We start from the raw sequence: 12,685 nt of genomic DNA, 5'->3' as shown, positions 1-12,685 counted from the left end.
TTGGCAGCCCTGTGGTTGGTGCTCTGAGAAGCTCTGAGCATAGATGTGCTGGTCCCGTGGGTTAACTGTGAGGCGAGGTCCGAGTCCAGTTTGAGGTCGAGGGTGCAGTATGGAGGTAGTCCGTCAAAGCTGAAGCTGGGTCCGGCAGGACAGGGTTCAGGCAGGAACTGGCTACCAACAATGTTGCTCCTGCAACTTGGGACTGGGGCTGGCCGGCTTTTATCTGTCCCGAGGCATAGGGCGGCCCTGGAGGCGAGCACTCCTTTTGCGGGAACTTAGTTCCCTCCGCCTTTCTGCCCTGAGCCTCTGCAGCTCAGGAGAGGCTGGAGGGTTACTGGACCCAGAGGTAACCTCAGCTTCCCCTGATGGGACTGAGAGTGGAGCACCTGCAGGCAATGGGTCCTCCATCACCTCAGGAGCCAGAGCAGATTCAGCTGGTGCCTGCCTCTGAGGATCCAGCACAGGTTAGGACCCTTCAGGCTCAAGCCCCAGGCCCGGCTCAGCTGGTTCTGGAGGCGGGGAATCCTGTGCAGGCTGGGATCCCTCAAGTTCAGCCTCCGAGTTCAAATCCCAGGCCATCGCAATAGAGCTGGCAAAGAGCTACTTGCTCCCCTGCCCATCAGCTGAAGGGAGAAGGAAGCCTGTCTTCTGCAACCACCTGCCAGCAGATTGACAGGTGGGCAGTGCCTTTGCAGGTCAAGTTGGACCTCCTGATAGGCCAATATTTTTTTCATGAGTCAGAGGTTCCTCACTCCTGCTATAAACCAAGAATGGGCAACTTGGGATAGCTACTCCCATCATCTCCAGCCAGGATGGACAGTGGTCAGGAATGACAGGATTAACATCCAACAACATCTGGAGGGCCACAGATTCCTCATGCCCACCATAAAAAACACCGCTGGGGTATGAATACACAGTTGGGATATGAATATTTCTGGTTTGATTTCATATTCTAATTCGGACATTTAAAATAAACGCAAAACAAATCCACTAGCATGGATATTTAGATGAGGCACAAAACAGCTGGGCCTTGGAAATCCTAGCTACATTTTTTCCCAATTTATGAAGATAACATTGTTTTTAACTGACTCAAAGCCACTAGAGAATGTCATTATGCTTCATTCTTATACATGGATTTCCTTATGGCACTGCCAACCATTTTAAGCCACGGTATTCCAATTTTAACTTTTTCTAATTGATTGAACACCATTTTATAACAGATGAAAGGAGATGTTCTCCAGTGAGGATGCAGTGAGATGAGTCAATGGTATCTGGCCTATAGAGGATTTGACTAATCCCTTTCTTATCTGTGGTTATACAGAGTCTGCATATATTTTAATGCTCTGATGAATAAGTATCTACCTGGCTAATACTGACAGAAAAATAATTATATTTGGGGCTGGTTTTATTTCTGTTTCTGTCAAGACATCCTTGTAAATGAAAATATTGATGGACAGGATTTGCTTATGAACAGTGCCAGCCTAGCTCGGTCTACTCAGAAGCAAGTTCTTTTGAGTTCCATGGAATTTAACTCCCAGGTAAGAGTGTCTAGGATTCTGTCCTGGTTTCCTTAAATTTCATCCATCCACTATGGAACTTCAGACAGAAGTCATGGGGATTATTCCAGTCTTATCCTGAACTATTTCTCATATGAAATAAGGTGAGATTGGAGGCTGTGTTGTTGTTTAGTCATTTAGTCGTGTCCGACTCTTCATGACCCCATGGACCAGAGCATGCCAGGCACTCCTGTCTTCCACTGCCTCCTGCAGCTTGGTCAAACTCATGTTAGTAGCTTCAAGAACACTGTCCAACCATCTCGTACTCTGTCATCCCCTTCTCCTTGTGCCTTCAATCTTTCCCAGCATCAGGGTTTTTTCCAGGGAGTCTTCTCTTCTCATGAGGTGGCCAAAGTATTGGAGCCTCAGCTTCAGGATCTGTCCTTCCAGTGAGCACTCAGGACTGATTTCCTTAAGAATGGATAGGTTTGATCTTCTTGCAGTCCATGGGACTCTCAAGAGTCTCCTCCAGCACCATAATTCATAATTGGAGGCTGTATGGGATGTCAAAAGAAAGCTGTGGGGTTTTCCAAGATTCAAATCTGAGTTGAAGAGAAACTAGATGCCATAATGCCCACAGTGCATTTGAGCAATAACCTAGCACCCCTATTTCCAAGCCTGGGAATAAGTGTCTCAGCAACTTAGGAATTGAGCATAAAGGAAACTTAAAGGCTGCAGGTCCATAGATATTTTGTCAGAGGAGAAAATAACTTGAAACTGCTTCTGGGTGGCTTTGTGAGTATATATGCTCTTTCTTTTATCGGCTTCCAATAAAACTGGGGAATTATTCTGACACATATTTGGAGACCACAGAATTTGTGATTCCAACCTTGCTTTGCTTAAGTCCTTGAGTGAATGCTATCCCATCGAAACCTTACGGATGCTGATTTATGAATACGGCATTGCCAAACAGGTAATAGACCAGCAAACTGTCAGAGTGCTAGAACTTATAAATCACCCAACAGTGTTCTGTATATTCAGTTCCTTGTATAAAATATGATTTATCCTGCTGAGATTGTGCCTACTATCACATGAGCCAATTTCCCCATAAGTATATTTCATATATTGGACTATTTTTGTATATTACACTGCTAGGAAATCATCTGCCTTTTTTCATGATGCCATGGTATCAATATGCTATCATTCTTTTCATTACACACTGTTTTCCATTTACTAGGAGAGATTATTGCTATTGCCATTTGAAAGTTCCACTTTGTTTCTTTGCAGGCTCTGTAGCAAACAATGTTTGAGTGCAAAACACCTTTGCTTGGCACAGATGACATTTAAAGTTCAGAATGTCTGCTTTTGAGTTAGATAGAGCTTTTTTTAGGTGGTGGTGTCTGGGATAATTAAACATTTTTTTAAAAAAAATGAAAATTTGATCCCACAGAATAGTATTGCACTGGGTTTTGCCACACATTGCAGAATTTCTCAGTTTGATACTGGAAAGGGTGGAACCCTATTCAGAAGCTGGTCTTCATGCATTTTCTCCTATAGACTCATATAATTATAGAATTGGAAGGGACCCTGAAGATCATCTGGTCCAACCCCCCGTAATGCAGGAAGGTGCAGCTGTCCCATATGGTTGAGATCAGGGGCGGAGGAAGGGGGGTGCGGTGGGGGCAGGCCCATAGCTGTCAACTTACAGATTTGAAAATAAGGGACCAGCAGCCTCAAAAATAAGGGATCAGCAGCCAAAATAAGGGATTTTCAGGGCACAGGTATGTTCAACTTCTGAGCCCCTCCACGCCAAAGGCAGAAAGCCCATCCAGCAGCCAAACGAAGCCTCAAGCAGTGGTTCCCACAGTGCAGCAACCTGGCAAAGGGGATGCAGCAAGGAAAACCACCGTCACCTTTCCGCTGGGAAGCACTGAGCAAAGGTGAGTCCCCAGGCAACGCAGCCGATTTGATCGGCACAAGGCATGCAAGCTCCACCCCCCAGTCATTCTTAGACTCCTAATTGGGTGAGCAATGCAGCCAAGCAACACAGTTGGAGCCTTCCTCCTCCCTGGCTGGCAGGGAGGGAGCCAGAGGAGCTGCTTCCTTTGAAACCCGGGAAATTTAAGGGACATCATCAATAAGGGACAGCAGCGGGATAAGGGACTTTCCTGCCAAATAAGGGACGGTTGACAGCTATGGGCAGGCTGCCCCAGGTGTCACTGTGAGGATCAGAGCTTACAGGGTTAACAGTTCAGTGTGTCCTGCATCTGGGGAGGAGCTTTCCCCACTTCCGGAGAAGCTGTTTCTTTGTTCTGCCTGACTTTCGAGGGAGCCATTATGTTTTTTGCTCCTGACAATGGCTGATTTGTTTTCTCTGCTGCTGTACATAATAAAGTTTCTAGATTAGTAAGAAGCCTAGTACAGACTCTGCTTTTCTGCAAGCTTGCACACACAGAAGGACACGCGCTGTGTTTTACTCTGCTATGCTCAGCTATGCTCTGAGGGAGCAGCTGCGCAACGGAAGCCTGCCGGACCCACACCTTGGGCAAAACTCCACAGTCACCACTTGAGGGTGTGTGACAAAATGCCAGGAGGAAGTCACTGCGGGGCCTGCAGCGCACCCGGGCTACGCGTCTCCCGAAAGGTCCACCCGCCGCCTCCCCCTCAGCTGTAGGGCAGCTGCATGGGAAGAGGCAGGCAAACTCCTCAGAGGCCTCACAGAGCATCCTGCCCCAGCTTGCTCTGCCCCCACGGGCAGCTGGCCCCGCCCCTGGGATGGACTAAAAGGAAGCCACTGCAATCTTTTTATCGGTGCCATCCATTTACTACCCTATGCTTTAGTCAAGGTGAATGGAAAATATTTAAGGAATATATAAGACTATATTGTAAAAATGATACCATCCTAGCAGAATCGAATGATATTTGTGTATAAAAAATAAATGGAATAAACATCTTAGAGGCATATATGGAAAAAGATATACAACAACAGTGTGATAAAATCAAGACAACAGAAAAAACATAATGAGAACGATTGTAAGCTTTTCACAGAAGACTTTATTGGATAAGACATGATGTTATATAAATATCTGATACTTTTAATTGTTTTTTTCCCCTTGTTACTTTTTTTGTACTATTTGATGTGGAGAATTCATTTTTTCTCATTTTTTTCTCTTTTCTTTTCTTCTTCTTTTCTTTTCTGTGCTTAACTTTGTTGTACTTATCTTTATTGTAAGATTGTATTTTAAACCAATAAAGATGTATTTATTTTTTTTTTTTGAAAAATAGAGTCGAGGTGCATGACTCACGCTCAGATATGGCTTCCATGACCTTTCCACCTACAAATGGTGCATGGAAATCAGGAGGAGCATTGTGGCTGAAGGCTGCCCCCTGCATTCTGATCAGTGAGCAGTTGCTCCATCCTTGTGGAAATGTCCACATTTCAGCATCTGAAATGAACCCATGCATATACATTTGTACATGTAAAGATGTTTCTTTTCCTTTTTTGTATAATAATATTTTATTTCTTTCCCAGATTGAAAGTTAAATTTGTTACTCAACAGTAGAGATGGGAAGGCCTGGAAAAATGGGGAGGGGGGGACAGGTTTCTTTCAATTCAACAAAACCAGTGACTTCTTGCTCACCCAACATCGATGTTTAGAACCCACATTATGTACAGTTGTGTTTTAAGATTCCATCTTATCTAAATTTGTCCTCTTTAACATGTTTCTTGATATATTCTGCTTTTTTCTTACACTTCAAACGTTGCTGTGGTCTTCATATATGGGAAATAACTTTTTTAATAGACTAGAAAGGGTTTCCAGTCTTCCTTAAATGGTTCCAGTGCTGTCAGTTTTGCCATCTCTGTGTATTCCAAGATTTTCATCAACCATTCTTCCTTTGAGGGTGTTCTCTGTCCATACAAAGTTGTTCTGACAGTGAACTAAAGTGTGTAGTTTCTGGATGAATCATGACTGAATCGAACACCTGGGAAGAGTCTAGAGACGAGGGAATACAGTCACAGACAGAGTGAGTGTGGGTTAGTTCAGCCCCCTTCATCAAGAGTTCCCAGACTCAGCTAGAGCCGCAGACTCGTAAAGCTTGCAGGCAGAGGGGAGGAAAAGATATCCATTATGCATTACATTACCCCCCCCCGACCGTCTTTCAGTGGGTGGAATTAAATAGTTCCTTATGCTACAGCATGGGTGGGCAAACTAAGGCCCGGGGGCCGGATCCGGCCCAATCCCCTTCTAAATACGGCCCGCAGACGGTCCAGGAATCAGCATGTTTTTACATGAGTCCTTTTACATGTGTCCTTTTATTTAAAATTCATCTCTGGGTTATTTGTGGGGCATAGGAATTTGTTCATTCCCACCCCCAATATAGTCCAGCCCCCCACAAGGTCTGAGGGACAGTGGGCCAGCCCCCTGCTGATCCCTGTGCTACAGGATAGCTTGCTGAAAATGTGCTGCAACAAAATAAACAACACAGCCTTCTTTCTCCCTACCGCCCCGCACCTCCATCCTGCATTGAATTCTACCCCAGAAATGGGAAAGAAACATTATACTCGGAGTGTCTGGAATGGAAACTAAACAGGACTCTGCAGGAGCGAGTAAATAACAGTGCATCTTTGATTTGAGCTGTTCGCCAGTAAAGCGGGCAGTTTAACTTAAACTCTCCCCATTGCTTATGAGATGGAATGAATGGCTCCAGATAGGGCACACACGGCACTAAAAGTATCCTGCAGTGAAGTCTGAATGCAGCAGGTAATTGCCATGTTAGAGAGAGAGAGAGAGAGATAAAATGTGATAATATGTAAGGAAACATTTCTTCAATAGAAAGGTGGCAAAGCAATAAAGTGGAGAGCTATCCAAATTCTACTAGCCATGAATCTATTTGCTGAGCGTTCAGCTGGCACAGGGAGTAACGGAATACGTTATACCAAAAAGGGAAAAAAGGGGGGGTGAGTTTGAAAATCTTGGCAGCTGTATCTTTACAAGCAGTCTTTGAAAGAAGAGAGGGAGTGAAAGCAACAGGAAACTGCAGAAGCTGCCTCAGTCTGGACTGTGTACCTTAAGAAGAACTGGGTGTCTGCCTCTATGAAGTGTTAAGTGACACCTGCATGTCACTTTGGGCATTTTCAGATGTGAAGATGACATAGCCTTTGCCCCTCTCTCATGCTAACACACTGGATGGCTTTGGAAGAGGATGAGATACATTGATGGAGGATAAGGCTTTGTTCCCAGTAGTGATGTATGGAAGTGAGAGCTGGACCATAAAGAAGGCTGATCGCCGAAGAATGGATGCTTTTGAATTATGGTGCTGGAGGAGACTCTTGAGAGTCCCATGGACTGCAAGAAGATCAAACCTCTCCATTCTGAAGGAAATCAGCCCTGAGTGCTCACTGGAAGGACAGATCCTGAAGCTGAGGCTCCAATACTTTGGCCACCTCATGAGAAGAGAAGACTCCCTGGAAAAGACCCTGATGTTGGGAAAGATGGAGGGTACAAGGAGAAGAGGATGACAGAGGACGAGATGGTTGGACAATGTTCTCAAAGCTACCAATATGAGTTTGACCAAACTGCGGGAGGCAGTGGAAGACAGAAGTGCCTGGCGTGCTCTGGTCCATGGAGTCACGAAGAGTCGGACACAACTAAACAACTAAACAACAACAACAACAACAACAACAATAACAATAACAACAAGGCTTTGTTCTACCTCTACAGTGGAAGGCAGCCCATTTCTGAAGACCAGTTGCTGGAAAACTGCAGGAGGGGAGAGACCTCTGGCAAGCTTCTCATAGGCATCTGGTTGGCTACTGGGGGGAAAGTATGCTGGACTATATGAACCACAGGCCAGCAGGCTTCATTTACATTCTTAGGCACTGTCTGCTGTCGGAAGGCTGGAGACTTAACACATTTCTGCAATGTAAGGTTCACTTATGCAAAATCTTACATCTCTGAATGGTCCATGTGAGTGGCTGGAGGTGGCTGTAGATTGGAGGTTGGTTAACAGATTGATTAGCCCCCAAATGGAAAACAAGCAAGGTCCCAACCAAAGAAGAATGGCAACTTAAACTATGGAATATGTGCAGCTTGCGGATCTAACGTATAGAATAAGAGAAAAAGAAGAACATTCGTTTAAAGACGATTGGAAAATGTTTACTGAGTATATGGGGGGGAATAGTGTACAGTTGAAAACTTTGGCAGCATTAAGGTAAATTCAACAGTGTAAATAAGTTTTGGTGGAAGCAATAATGGAATACTGAATGGTTTAGTTTATATAAAATATGCAGGGATTTATGCCATGTAAAATGAACCATGGAAAGAGAAGAAGGGAAGTCATTGATATTTTAAGGTTGTACCTGTATAAATGAATATTCTAAATTATAAAACAGAAAATTTAATAAGAATTTTATATATAGATATATAGATATATCTATATATAGATATATCGATATATCGATATATAGATATATAGATATATAAAACAGATTGTGGTGGAATCCAGACAAGACAGAAGTACTGTTTCTGAGGGACAGGGAGCAAGCAGGTGCAAGAACTCCCTAGTCAATAATAATAATAATAATAATAATAATAATAATAATAATAATAATTTATACCCTGCCCATCTGGCTGGGTTTCCCTCTGGGCAACAAAATATTAAAAATTTGATGAAACATCACACATTAAAAACTTCCCTAAACAGGGCTGCCTTCAGATGAATGGGGTTACTATGCCCTTAAAGGACCAGGTGCGCAGCCATGGAGTCATTCTGGACTCTCAGCTGTCCATGGCGGTGCAGGTCAATTCTGTGTCCAAGGCAGCAGTCTACCATCTTCATCTGGTACACCAGCTGAGACCCTACTTTCCCGTGCAGTTACTCACCAAAGTGGTACATGCTCTAGTTACCGTATTTTTCACTCTATAGGACGCACTTTTTCCCCTCCAAAAATGAAGGGGAAATGTGTGTGTGTCCTATGGAGCGAATGCAGGCTTCAGGAAGCTATCCGCAAGCCTTGGGAGCTCGGCGGGAGTGCCTGCCAGGCTCTCCAGGCATGTGGATAGCAGCCTTCATCCCGAAGCCTGGGGCGGCTCAGCAAGCCTGGGGAGCCCGGTGGGAGTCCCCCCCCCCCAGCCCCAAAGAGCAGGTTGAAAGGAACCCAAAGCCTCCAGAGCCCAGTGGCAACCCCCGCTGGGCTCCGGAGGCTTCGGGTGAATGCACCTTGAACGCACAGAACACACTTTGACTTAGAGGGGGAGAACAAGGGGGGATTTTTTTTTCCTGTTCTCCCACTCCTATGGTCCGGTGCGTTCTATGGTCCGGTGCATCCAATAGAGTGAAAAATACGGTAATTCCCACTTGCAACGCATTCTATGTAGGGCTATCTATGAAGGTGACTCAGAAACTGCAATTCATCCAATTAATGTGGCTCCCAGACTGGAGACTGGGAGAAGCTGCTGGGACCACATAACATTGATCCTAAAACATCAGCGTTGTCTCTCAGTATGTTTCCGAGCACAATTCAAAGTGTTGGTGTTGACATTTAAAGCCCTACATGTCTTTGGCTCTGTATAACTGAAGGAGCAGTGTTCAGCCCAGACACTGAGATCCAGTTCCAAGTGCCTTCTGATGGTTCCCTCACTATGAGAAGTGAAGCTACAGAGAACCAGGCAGAGGGTCTTCTCAATAGTGGTGCCAACCCTGTAGAACGCCCTCCCATCAGATGTCAAAGAAAGAAACAACTACACAACTTCCTGAAGACATCTGAAGACAGCCCTGTTTTGACCAGAGATGGAAAGAAGACAAAGTTCCAACCAGAGAGGAATGGCTGATGAAGATGATGGACTATGCCGAAATGGTGAAACTGACTGGGAAAATCAGAATCCAGGAACAGAAGAATTTTAAGAAGGAATGGGGAAAAATTATAATGTTCTTAAGAGAACACTGTAAACACGTAAAAACTTTGGCAGGATTTGAGTAATGCTTGTAATGTACAAAAAACTATGGAAAAATGGGTTACTATTCTTTTAACAAATTAGAGAAAATAAGGTAAGCAGATTAAAAAGAAAGAAAGATTGATAATGGTAACCATGGAAGGGTGGAGGAAAGTCAAGGGATTCAGAGACTCCTAAATGAGGAGGTGAATGATGTGTTTCAATTTAAATTTGTTATGTAAAACTTAATAGAAATATATATACATTAAAAAAAAAAAAGACAGCCCTGTTTAGGAAGTTTTTGTCGTTTGATGTTTTGCTGTGTTATTTATATTCTGTTGGAAGCTGCCTAGAGTGCCTGGGGCATCTCAGTCAAACAGGTGGGGTGCAAAATAATAATAATAATAATAATAATAATAATAATAATAATAATACACAGGGTCTCACTGTGTCTTAATTAAATTCTAGCACCCATTGGATCCAGGTCTTTAAGGGTGCCTAGCATCCACAATTCATAACAATATATATAGACTAAGCATAAAAAGGAATGCTCACAGCATTAATACATCAAAACAGATCCTGCAGCTCCATTAGAGAGACCATTGAAGCCATAGTTTTTGATGCTCAACAGAGAGAGAGTCAGGCCTTTGTCTCTTTCCATCTCTAATCTCAAGACTGCCAGTCTATTTTGTTGTTTTTGATACATTCAGACCTTGGTGGCATGCCTTTTCCTGCTCACCTCCCAGAAGGATCTCCAACTAGTAAGATTCAGTAGCAACTCAGGACCCTAGCTTACATTACAAAGCAGACACTTAATGGACCTTGACAGACTATTTACATAAAAAAAGAAAGTGCTTTTGGCCATTTTAGCCATCCCTGTTTGGGCGGAGGGCTATACAGCTATCAAACTACAAAGCTGCAAGGGCACCAGAGAGTATATCCATTGCAACCTCAAATACAATTAAAAAATCCTTAATTAATATCCATTTCGTAGTTGTTGTTGGGGGCGGGGAAGCAAACAGAAGAGGAACATTTGATTCAATTAATTAATTTAACCAAAAGCATATACAGTGGTATCTTGGTTCTCAGACTTAATCCTTTCCGGAAGTCCGTTCCAAAACCACAGTGTTCCAAAACCAAGGTGCGCTTTCCTATAGAAAGTAATGCAAAATGGGTTAAAAACAACCCTTAAAATAGCAATTTAACATGATTTTTACTATCTAATGAGACCACTGATCCATAAAATGAAAGCAATAATCAATGTACTGTACTATAAAATAAATAAGACAATATTGTAGATGGTAAAAAACAAAATTACGTTTTTTTCTGACCTGCACTGATGATAGTCATTGTTTGGATGGGCGAATTTTATCCATTTCTGCAGTCACACAATCAATCAATCAGTAGCTGAACTGGATTCCACACAGTCACAAAAGCAAACTAACCCCAAAAGCCTCAAAAACAAAAACGCAAAATAAATAGCAAAAACAAAAGCGCCAAACTTAATCTGTTCCGGAAGTCCATTTGACTTCCGAAATGTTCGAAAACCATGGCTTCTGATTTGTGCAGGTGCCCTGGAAACAATAGCTGACAGCCGCATCTGACATCCAGCTTCCGAAAAACATTCAAAAAACGTTAAACTTACTTTTGGGTTTTCGGTGTTTGGGAACCAAGGCATTTGAGAACCAAGTGCCACTTTATTGTGATAAAACCTCAAAGATGTTACAATAAATATTAACAAAATCATTAAAAACAGTTAGAAACAGTTACCAATAAAAAGATTAAACACGTCAACACATGGATTTCTTAATTATTTAACAAAATATCATACAAATGAGCATTATGGCCAGTCTTGGTTCCCACTCTGCCTGATACTAGAAAGAAATAAGATAGGAAGAAATCTCCTTCTCTACATTATCTCACAGGTTCCATCTGCGCTACTGTGAAAATCACTGTAGGCTGAGTCTCACCAACCATCCATGGGAAAGAAATTAATAAAGCAAAGAGTATTGAATAGGATGGAGATGTGTAAGAACACCACAGTGGCCCGACTTCTGCCCTGGGCAGTCGTTGGATGAGGCACATCTACCCCTTCAGTTCTCCCACACCCTAACTTTAGGACTGTACAGTGGTACCTCAGAAGTTGAATGGAATCCGTACAGAAGTCCGTTCGACTTCCAAAACATTTGGAAACCAAGGCGTGGCTTCCTGCACTCAATTGGAATTGCAGAAGCCGCGTCAGACGTTCGGGTTCCAAAGAACATTCGCAAACCGGAACGCTCACTTCCAGTTTTGTGGTGTTCTGGAGCCAAAATGTTTGGCTCACAAGGTGTTCATCAACCAAGGTACGACTGTATTATTTTGTGGCATTTGCAACAAATTATTTTAGTCACTCTGATAATGCAATTGAAGGTCAGAAGGCACATCTAAATAATAAAAAATAAACATAAATTATGCATCTCATAATGACTTTCTGAGCACGATAGCAGTAGAATAACCCCCCTCCACATTTTATTTTCCCTTCCCTTCCCAAAACCAAATGTATATTCAGCACTGCGCTCAGCTGCAGAAAGAGGGCCAATCCTTCATTTTCAACTACGTCTAGATAGTGTGGGAGGATAGCTGTCTGTCAAATGCAGTAGCTGTCCTTAGAAATCCTAAAGATATACAAGCTCTTAAGCTTTATAGGTATTTTTTTAAGGCTTCTGCAATGCAGCAAATCAAGCTATATGGCTGATACTGTGATTTCATTTTAAATTTGCTAGGAACGTTGACAAATTGAACTAAAACTTTATTTTGTTGACGGATCAATATGCACTTCATAGTCATGGAGAAAAGGCTTTTTGCTTTAACATTAATAAAGCCTAATGTGTTTGATATGCGACATCAAGAAACATTTAGAAAACAGCAACTCCACCAATCATACCATATACCATTTTCTGAATTGCAAAAATAATAAACAAAGTGGAGAATGATACATAAACAAGAGCCATTGTTCTGTCATCTTCAAGTGGATCTACACTTGCAGCAGAATTTCTATACAGTTAGGTCCCTATAATTCCCCAAAGGAAAGCTTCTGGGGTTTTTACAAAAATTATTTTGAACATCCTTTTTCATTCATTATATATCATTTTCTAGTAATAACAGGAATGCTATTCCACAAAACAGCCCCGCTGAAATCCCTATGCCAATGGTGTACCTCAGGGTCTCAAATTTCAGTGGCTCCCTGTGCAACTCCAAAATCCCCCCCCCCCA

The 12,685-nt window shown here is 42.8% G+C and overlaps 1 long non-coding RNA gene across 2 annotated transcripts in view; it reads left to right on the top strand.

Moving 5' to 3' along the window:
• LOC310827003 overlaps positions 1-12,685 on the top strand; it is a 53,795-nt gene that overhangs the window by 22,572 nt on the left and 18,538 nt on the right. The window lies entirely within an intron of this gene.

The sequence above is a fragment of the Podarcis gaigeae genome (genome assembly GCF_964106915.1).
Source record: "Podarcis gaigeae genome assembly, chromosome: 11".
NCBI classification, from domain to species: Eukaryota; Metazoa; Chordata; class Lepidosauria; order Squamata; family Lacertidae; genus Podarcis; species Podarcis gaigeae.
The sequence above is the reverse complement of the archived record's forward strand: the minus strand, read 5'-3'. Positions and strand labels throughout refer to the sequence as shown.